This window comes from Phalacrocorax aristotelis, chromosome Z (assembly GCF_949628215.1).
Source record: "Phalacrocorax aristotelis chromosome Z, bGulAri2.1, whole genome shotgun sequence".
Classification (NCBI taxonomy): Eukaryota; Metazoa; Chordata; class Aves; order Suliformes; family Phalacrocoracidae; genus Phalacrocorax; species Phalacrocorax aristotelis.
In genome coordinates, this window is record NC_134311.1 from 19,608,534 (window position 1) to 19,619,682 (window position 11,149).

An 11,149-nucleotide genomic window follows, 5' to 3' on the forward strand; every position below is an offset into this window, starting at 1 on the left:
CCTCAGGCCATCAAGGGAGAGATGCAACATACAGGTGGGCTCGTGATCGAGGGGTGGACTTGACCATGGACGCTATTGCACAGGCTGTCCGCGAATGCAAAACATGCACTACAATCAAGCAAGGGAAGCGGGTAAAGCCTCTGTGGTATGGGGGATGATGGCTGAAATATAAGTATGGGGAGGCCTGGCAGATTGTCTATATCACACTCCCACAGACCCACCAAGGCAAGCACCACGTGGTTACAATGGTGGAAGCGACCACCAGATGGCTGGAAACATACCCCCCCACGCCCCATGTCACCACCAGGAACACTACCCTGGGCCTGGAAAACAAGTGCTGTGGCGACATGGCACCCCAGAGAGAACTGAGTCAGACAACGGGACTCATTTCCGAAATAAGTTCATAGGCACCTGGGCCAAAGAGCACGGCATTGAGTGGGTGTATCACATCCCCCATCACGCACCAGCCTCTGGGAAAATCGAACGGTACAATGGACTGTTAAAAACTACACTGAGAGCAATGGGGGGGGTGGAACATTTAAACACTGGGATACATATTTAGCAAAAGCCACCTGCTTAGTCAACACTACGGGATCTGCCAGTCGAGCTGGCCCTGCCCAATGAGAACCCTGTCGTAGTGTGGAAGGGGACAGAGTCCCTGTAGTGCACATAAAAAATATGCTGGGGAAAACAGTCTGGGTTCTTCCTGCCTTGGGCAAAAGCAAACCCATTCATGGGATTGCTTTTGCTCGAGGACCTGGGTGCACTTGGTGGGTGATGAGGGAGGATGGACGGGTTCGACATGTACCTCAAGGGGATTTGATTTTGGGTGAAAACAGCCAACGAACTGAATGGTATGCTGTTAATTGCTATATAATGTTGTATGTCATCACTACTATGGTTGCTAAATGTTATATCAATGGTATCATAGTAGGAATCTCCCAAATTAATGAAAAAATGAACTTTTCATTGAAGTAAACAAAGTGCAGCAGTGATGGAACAAGGACTGACTTCAGCATGGAACAATCCAACACCACACACACGATCTCTCTGGCCCTGAAAGACTGTTACAATAGATGGAGCCCAAAGTCATGGACTAAATGAACTCAGTAGACGTTCTGTGGAGACCTGTGGATATTTTACATACATTTTACAGGTGTGGTCCATAGACTAAGGGAATGATAAATGATATCTGTATATAACAGGCTACTATACGATTTCCTTACCATAATTCACTGCTTTTCCTAGGAAGAGGCCATTTCATTTGCACCTGCTAATAAATATATGTTTTGTTTTAAAACAGTCCCCAGAAGACAAGACACCATATGCTAGCCAACTGCACGACCTAGCTTCACTCTGAAGGATCTTCGGAGGCCTATTTTTCATGACACTAGTGTTTCTACTCCTTCAAGGCAAATGCTTCTTCTGTATTACCCCTGCTCCTCTGTTGTCTCATCACTGATATTACAAACAGTTCAACAGCTTTGACACATTCAGAGTTCAAGAAACCTCTCACCTAAACAACATGTATTATTGATGTTGATAGGAGTGTAACAGAGCTACTTTATTTACCCTTCCATCCTTCTACCTTACGCAGACAGGTGTGACCTTTCAGCCCATGGATAATTCCTATAGCTGATGTCCACATTTACCAAAACCTGACAGCATCTGTTGTTGGTTTGGTTCATTACTGAGTGGAGCACCATCAATTAAAACAAACCTCAGTACATATGAGTTCCCCCACTTAGTGATTCTGTGTCTGGGAAGTTAAAGGCTTCCTTGGTCCCATTTCCAGCCATATTTCTTTTCCTAGGAGTATTAGAACAGGGTGCCTGTGGTGCCTTGACTTCAGCCAAATTGGTCCTGAGTTTTAAACAAAAACTGGTACATTCCCACTAAGTTGCAACTTTGACAAAAGCACATATTCTGCAGTTTCTGAACTTGAGTACTGGAAACAAAATAGCAGACTCTGTGTACCTCCCTTGGGTAAATCCACTATGGCACTGTTTTTAGTTACTTTCTGATCGCATCCAGCTTCAATGTTCTAAAGAGGAATGAAAGCAGAACAAAGTAGCTAAGCTATAGCTCACATCAGACTGAAGACCAATATAAATCTGGCTACTGAAGTCCTCTAATGTCCAAGCTGGGCCACCCACATTTGTAACATCTTTGCACAGTGCCTCTGAAGACAGAAGACCCACAGAAATTCACACATATACATTACTTTAATTAGTTCAACCAGTGTAGGTAACCAGGAAAATAAGCTAGCACATCAGTTCATGAGTCTCTTGGAAGCTTCACAGCCTGTTTGTAAGGTGTTTTGTGGCATTTTTTTTTCTCTTTTCTTTCCCTTCTAGATAGGCACTTCTTATCAAGTCCCCAGGCCTGCCCTAGAATAAAAGGTATAACCCTTTTTCACATAAAAGTTGTGGATAGAGCACAGCAATTCTCTTACAGTGATGACACCTCATTTAGTATGGTTTTAGGGCATATTAAAACTTAGTAGTCACTAAGCTGCTGAAAGCAGCAACCACTGAAATGCTACCCTTACCAAGTTGAAAGACAGTGTTCTTCATTACTAACTCCACCTGAAGTAATACAAAAAGCATGACTATGAAAAGAGTTCCTTAATCTGAACAGACCCATGAAAAAAATATAAAAAGGGAGGTTTGTGCTCTTATTTTGACAGGACACACTACAAGCTAAAAGCCACAGCAAGCTTGTCAGCCCACAGAGAGTCAGTACACTTTTCTGCACAGCTTGATTTTAAAAATATTATTAACATGTTTTACAAGAGCAGAAGATATTAAATCTATTTCACATGTGCCACAGAATTTCACTCTCATTTTCTGCCAGCATCCAGAACATCCTCATATAGGAGCAATTTTAGCAATTGTGTTTGGTTCCTTAATCTTATTTGATTGTTGCTAGGCTTCACCAGATACTCCGTATAGACAGAACAAAGTGGTACATTATTTAAGAGCCTCAGGCTACAACCTTTGCTCATACATCAACAATGCAATATACGCACTCACATAGGCAGAGTTACAAGATCAGGCTGTGAATTTCAGGGCTGTGCATTATACGACACAAAGCAAAAAATAGTTTCACACCCACACAGTATGGCATTATCTTTAAAACTCCTTCTGGGCTTGACACGAATAAAAATACAGTTCCTTTCTGAATTGCCTGATTCAATTATGTTTCATGCTTTTTAATATTTTTAGGACTTTAACTTTTTGTTCTCTAACGTGATGTGAGGTATTTCCTCAGTCTGCTTTGTCTTTATATTGACTTATACTTTCATTTTAGGTGACACCCTTTCAACATCTGCCAGAAGAATCATAACAACAGCTTTTAATGTGCAGCAGCATCACCTACTTTCTGCACTGTGGTACCTGTTAGAAGATTCAACAAAGACAGCAGCAATACACCAGCAATGATGGCTGAAAGCAACATAGCATAATCCACAGGGAAGGAAACAGTGCAGCTAAGTGTAGTAGAAAGATGTAGAGCAAAAGGAGACAAACTGCTAATACTATTCAGATAGTAAAAGCAGTAACTGAATACATCTAGAAAGTGGCTGCTCTGGAACAATTGCTTCAGCTCCATATGAGGGAAGAAAAAAGAAAAAAAAAAAAAAAAGAAAAAAAATTAGTAGCTGCAGAAACCACTCTAATTCACTTTAAAGACAAAGCACCTAGGGGTAACTATGAACTGATCCAACCACAACCCACTGAAATTGACCTACCAGGTGTGAGCTACGATTTAATTTTGACAATAGCCACTGTCAGGCATTTAAAATGGAAGCTGCAGAAAATTCCACAGCAGAAATTTAACCCACAGGCACTGGAGGAAATGTCTTTGTAGATGATGTGATTATGGAAGAAACATTAAACGAGTTCAACAGTGGCAAAAAAATGCGTAAAGCAAATATTCAAAGAAATAGTTGCAACAAATAAACACTTCTAGGCTACAAAATATTTAACAAAAAATATTTAACAAACTTTCTTTAGTTCCTAGAGAAAGGAATTTAAATTCTGCCTGTGGCAAAACAGCTTGCCATCTTTACCTTATTTTCAGAAGCGTGATCCTGAGGAGGCAGCGCACCTCAGCATTTTTGCACATGAGCCACTGGCAAAGCTCCTGCCTACAGTCTTGAGGAATGTGACTGGAGCTGTCCTGGATCAGCACTGCTCAGATAAGCTTTGGTCATGTATGAACAGACTTTGCAAACCTGCGGATGTCATCCATAACACTACTTCTGTTCCCTTCCTGCTCATTCTAGTGTTTATGGACAACTGACTAGTTTGCAAGAACTTCTTTTACTGTGCAGCAGAGTAAATCAACTCCTGGCTGACAGCATCCAAGCTGGGATTTTCACTGTTGCACAGAAGATGGTGATGGGCCATTTGTCCCATGTGTCATTATAGAATTAAGGCGATGAACGCAGCAGCAGCAGCAGTTGGCGACAAACGAGGCAGCAGCAATGGTAAGCTCTGTGGCTGGCCACTAGATTGGGCGGACAAGGGTGTTCCTGGAGCCAGGGAAGCCCAAGGAAGAGCAAAGCAGCCTGCTAGGTCCTGGCAGCTCTTGCAAGCAAGGCCGACACGGCCCGGGCATTGCTACTAGCAACCATGGGAGATTAAAATGGCCCCAGGGAGTGCGAGTGACCAGGAGCACAGCGACCAGGACAGGAAAATAGGGAGCGGTGCATCAGCCAGGGCGTGGCGCGGCAACTAGCGCAGGGAGGGAGAGCAGGGAGGGTGCTGCATCCTGCTTGAGGGCCACAGCCCAGGGAAGTGCTTTAGGTCTCTGCCAGGATGGTGGGCCCCCACCTCAGAGCTAAAACCAGTGTTCCTGCAGAGAAAGCACTGGAGATGTCTGATGAATCCACCCAGACAGAACTGGTAAGGAAGGAGGCTTCAGTACAGGCGGTAGGTTGTAATGAGTGCCCCGACCCTTCCCCTGGTGTGACGGTAAGTACCTGCACAAGGTGTGCACAGGTTGATGATCTGTTGTGCCAAGTGGCTGAGTTGCAGGACACAGGCTGCGCAGTATTAGTGGAGCCGAGGCAGAGACAGATAGGTGGTTTCAGAACCACATTCCTGTAGCAGATACCACTGAGAATGAGGCACCTTGGACCCTGGTGACCTGCAAAAGCAGGGCTCCACTTCAGCCCCCACCTTCCAGTATCACCAACAACAGATATGAAGCTTTAGCAGCTGCAGACACTCAGGAGCAAGGTCTGCAAGGTGCAACTGTACCAGCAACACAGAACAGATACCACAAAAAGAAGAGACGAGTGCTTGTAGTGGGTGACTCTCTGTTAAAAGTCACTGAGGTGACCATCTGCCAACCTAACAGGGAGTCACGAGAGGTTTGCTCCCTTCCAGGAGCTAAGATCCGAGACATCACTGAGAGGGTGCCACAACTTGTCAAAAGCACTGGTTACTATCCGCTGTTAATCTTCCATGTGGGCACAAATGACGCTGCAAGCCAGCGCCTGGGAAGACAATGAAGCCCTGAGGGAGCAAGTGAAAAATACTGGTGCCCAAGTTATCTTCTCCTCCATCTTACCTGCTGGAGAAAAATGGGTGACTAGAAATAGGTGAATAACGCAAATCTACTCCTGGTTACATGGCTGGTGCTGACATGGGGGTTTTGGCTTTTATGACAATGGGACATTCTTCAGCAACCATAGCCTCCTAGGGAGGGATGGGATCCACCTGTCTGTAAGGAGCAAAGGAATCTTCGGCAGAAGGCTTGCCAACCTGGGGAGGAGGACTTTAAACTGAGGGACCCAGAGGGTCCCGGCCAAAGTGGCAATGCTAATGCCATCACATGCAACAGGGGAATAAGCCAGGTCAACTAGAGCAGTGACAAGGGTGCCTTAACTGCCCCACGAGATAACAACCAGGACACCAACCACCTCAAGGGTGTGTGTGGCTGTAGTGGGTCCTCATGCACCCTGCCAGGGAAACCTGCATGCTCAATTACCTTTCTGAAATGCCTGTATACCAACATACACAGCATGAGGAATAAACAGGAGGTACTAGAGGTTTGTGTGTGGTTGCAGGGCCATGATTTGATTGCAATCACAGAGACATGGTGGGATAGCTCACATGACTGGAACATGGTCATGGATGGCTACAGGCTTTTCAGGAATGACAGACCACCAAGGCAAGGTGGGGGAGTTGCACTTTATGTTAGGGAGCAACTGGAATGCATCGAGCTCTGCCTTGCAGTGGAAGGGGAACAAGTTGAGAGCTTGTGGGTAAAAATTAAGGGGCAGCCAAATATGGGCAACACTCTTGTGGGTGTTTGCTACAGGCCACCTGATCAAGAAGAGGAAGTTGATGAACCCTTCTAAAGACAGCTGGAAGTAGCCCCACAATCACAGGCCCTGGTTCTCATGGGGAACTTCAACCACCCCAATATTTGCTGGAAAAGCAACACGGCGAGCCGTGCACAATCCAGAAGGTTCCCGCAGGGCATCGAGGACAACTTTTTGATGCAAGTGGTGGAGGAGCCAATGAGGTGAGGTGTGCTGCTTGACCTTATACTAATGAACAAGGAAGGGCTGGTTGAGGATGTGAGAGTTGGAGGCAGCCTTGGCTGCAGTGACCATGAAATGGTGGAGTTCAGGATCCTGTATGGTAGAAGCAGGGCAACAAGTTGGATTACAACCTTGGACTTCGGGAGGGCCAACTTTGGCCTCTTCGAAAACCTGCTTGGACGAATACCATGGGTTAGGGCTCTAGAAGGCAGGAGGGTCCAAGAGAGCTGGTCGATATTCAAGGACCACTTCCTCTGAGCTCAAGATCGGTGCATCCCCAGGAGGAAGAAATAAGGCAGAGAAGCCAGGAGACATGCATGAATAAGCAAAGAGCTTCTGGTGAAACTCAAATGGAAGAGGGAGGTTCACAGTATGCAGAAAAAGGGACGGGCCACTTAAGAGAAATATAGGAATGTTGTCAGTGTATGCAGAAATGTGACAAGGAAGGTCGAGGCCCACTTGGAACTAAAACTGGCAATGGATGTCAATGATAACAAGAGCTTCTTTAAATACATCAGCAGTAAAAGGAAGACTGGGAATACAGTGGGCCCCCTGCTGAACAAGGTAGGGTCCCTAGTGACGCAAGATGCAGAGAAAGTTGGGTTAATTAATGCCTTCTTCGCTTTGGTGTTTACTGCTAAGGCTGGCCATCAGGTATCCCAGCCCCCAGAGTTGAGAGACAAAATCTGGAGAAAGGAGGATCTCCTTTTGGTTGAAGGAGGATTAGGTCAGAGATCACCTAGGCAAACTGGATCCTCGCAAATCCATGGGCCTTATTGGGATGCACCCATGATTGCTGAAGGAGCTGGCGGATGTTCTTGCCAAGCCACTCTCCATCATATTTGAAGGTTATGGAGGACAGGAGAGGTGCCCGAGGACTGGAGGGAGGCAAATTGTCACTACAATCTTCAAAGTGAGCAAGAAGGAGGACCCAGGAAACTATAGGCCAGTTAGCTTCACCTCTGTCCCCAGCAAGGTGATGGAGCCATTCATCCTGGAGGTCATCTCCAGGTATGTAGAGGATAAGAAGATTATCAGAAGTAGTAAACATGGATTCACCAAGGGAAGATCATGCTTGACCAACCTGATAGCCTTCTATGACAGCGTGACTGGATGGGTCAAGGAAGGGAGAGCAGTGGATGTTGTCTATCTTGACTTTGGTAAGGCATTCAACACTGTCTCCCATAGCATCCTCATAGGCAAGCTAAGGAAGTGTGGGCTGGATGAGTGGACAGTGAGGTGGATAGAGAACTGGCTCAGCAACAGAATGCAAAGAGTCTGGATGGAGGCCTGTAACTAGTAGTGTTCCCTGGGGGTCTGTACTAGGTCCAGTCCTGTTCAGTATATTCATCAATAACCTGGATGATGGGATAGAGTGTACCATCAGCAAGTTCTCTCATGATACCAAGCTGGGAGGAGTGGCTCATACACCAGAAGGCTGTTCTGCCATCCAACAAGACCTGGACAGGCTGGAGAGTTGGGCCAAGGGGAACCTCATGAAATTCAACAAGAGCAAGTACAAGGTCCTGCACCTGGGGAGGAACAACCCCATGCACCGGTACAGGCTGGGGGCTGAACTACTGGAAAGTGCCTCTGTTGAGAAGGACCTGGAAGTGCTGGTGGACAAGCTGACCGTGAGCCAGCAATGTGCCCTTGCGGCCAAGAAGGCCAGCAATATCCTGGTGTGCATTAAAAGGAGTATAGCCAGCAGATCAAGGGAGGTTATCCTCCCCCTCTACTCTGCCCTGCTGAGACCACATTTGGAGTGCTGTGTCCAGTTTTGGGTCCTCCAGTTTAAGAAGGACAGGGAACTGCTCCAGCAAGTCCAGCAGAGCTACAAAGATGATCAGGGGACTGGAACATCTTCCTTATGAGGAAAGGCTGAGAGACCTGGGTTTGTTCAGCCTGGAGAAGACTGATGGGGAATCTCATCAATACTTATAAATACCTGAAGGGTGGTGTCAAGACGGTGGGGTCAGACTCTTTTCAGTGGTGCCCAATGACAGGACAAGGGGCAATGGGCACAAGCTGGAACACAGGAAGTTCCACCTAAATATGAGAAGAAACCTCTTTCCCGTGAGGGTGACAGAGCAGGGGCACAGGCTGCCCAGGGAGGCTGTGGAGTCTCCTTCCCTGAAGACATTCAAAACCCATCTGGACGCAGACCTGTGTCCCCTGCTCTAGGTGTGCCTGCTCAAGCACAGGTTTTGGATGTGATGATCCCCAGAGGTCCCTTTTAACCCCTGCCATTCTGTGAATTGCGTGTTGTTGCTGCTATGGTATTTTTCCGATAGATGCACCTCCTTGCCCTTCATGATGCTTTAGTTTTCACTTCAGGTATAATCACATTCAGTCATTATCAGGCAGATTACCAGGACTCTTAGAGATACCCACAGAGGTACAGCACTGGAGTTCTTCCACAGACCGATGATACTGCTAGTATTATCACATGCGTGCCTAGAAAGATAACTCTCTCTTTGGAGACCAGAGTGATTCAGAGAGCAGAGTGAAACCGAAGAATTCCAATACACAGGGTCCAGAAACTGAAATGTGCTTTGATGGCTCAAAAAAGCACTTCTCCAAAATGTTCAAGGTGGTGGTTTTACAGACATAACATGAAACCAGAGCAGAGGATTCTGCTGTTCAACTATTCTCAATAGCAGAGAACTATCAGAAAAATCATTGCTGCACAGTGAAATAAGCATAGAGACATTTTGCCTGGATTTACCTGAAGTAATGTCTGGCCATAAAGACACCATTATTTACACTGGATGAAAGCTAGAAAAATTTATATGGATGACAATGCAGAAAATAAAAAGAGGTTACCTGAGGAAAACAAGGTCACTTTCCTCTGAGTCTCAAGAGTGGAATGTTTTATTGTAGACATTCACCCAGACTCACTCAATAATAATTTATGCTGATTTATTGAAAGCTGCCATTCAGAAATTTGTATTACTATGCTATTACCAAGAAACAGTTGTTCATTTCAGATTGAAAAGGGAATGACAGAACATTGAAAAAAGGATGACAGAACATGTATTTTTATTTATTAATATTTCTCACAATGACTTTGCGCAGCAAAACAAGATTACTATTCATCACATTGTTCAGTGTTCCTTCATTGAAAATAATGTCTTCTAGTAATTTAGTTCAATTATGAAAACACATCTACTATAGATATAAAATATACTATATGATGCTCCTTGCAGACCGTGGCATAGACAAGTTGCAGTATTGCTCTTTATGGAAAAAGCATTTACCTTCAGTTTTACAGGCCATCTGTTACTGCTGCTGAATGACAGAAGTCCAAATGATGACCAGCAGCAACTACTGGTTGACTCTGTCATGTAAAGTGGCCTCAGAAGTCACTAGGTAGCACAGATACACTTTGGCACTAAGCATACAATTAGAGAGATCAGACGTAAGGTGCTTCCTTCTTTTTTTCGAATAATCATGAGCATTTAAAAACCACTGTAATTATATCTTTACAGATGAACTTTCAATGCTTCAGTAGCTTCAAAAAAAGTCCCCTCAATCTGTTCTCTAGACACTACTCATCTCTGATGCGGCCTTTCCTGAGTTCATATGCTAACAGCAATCCTGAATGGATGAAGCTGCCCATGAAGTTATATGCAACTTGATGGGAAAAGGAAAGAAAACAGAAAATATAAACAGGAAAGGAAGACACAGTACAACTGAAAAAATTTTCAGCTTGTTAGAACCAAAAAGGTCACATTAACTGTCCACATCATTAGCACGGATTTATCATAGTTTTGTCAGCATTAGAATCATTAAAACAAAGACTTATGAAACAAGTAAAATCATGTGAACTGTGTTTTAAACTACTTGCTAAGGTACCTGCTCAAATGAAACCAACTGTATGAAGTCTGATTGCCATGGAAACACTAAAAAATGAAGAAGAGGGCAGCAGTTTCAAGTGTACTTAGAAGCACCTCAGTACATAACCAACTCCTGCACACTCCTCTTCTTTGCACATGCCCAAGGCGCATTTTTAACTACCTAGACACAAGGAATGAATGGGCACAACAGAAACTGCCTTTTGTGAGAGCTGGGCCCATGCGGGTCTGGGTGTTGTGCCTGTAAGGCCAATGGCCTATTTACTTCAAATGGTGTCTAAGTGCACCAGGACTTTTTGATGGGTGGGCACCAGTGGGCTACATGGGACAATGTCCATTAGGTCTTCCTCTGCCACAGGGGCTACTTCTAAAGTGTGACTGATAACCAGCCTGGTGATGCTCAACTCCAGATCCATTGGACCGGCCCAGGGAATGGCAAGTCATGTCAGGGTACTTCTCTGAATATATGCTAGTGCTGCCCAGAAGAGAGTGTCTCCACTTTCTGCTGGAAGCTGTAGCTGGATCCCAGACCCAAACATGAGTCTCCAGGCTTTCCAGTCTGAAAGTCAGCTGGTGTCTGTGTGTCGTCATCCCCCCCACGTAACATATTTGCAAGCCAGGTTAAATAATCCACAGTAACATATTTGTGATAGCACTTGCTTAGTTTGGCTAGGTCTGTGCTCATGAAAGAGCATGTAGAGGCACCTGTCATACCTCCAGTAGCATCATACTG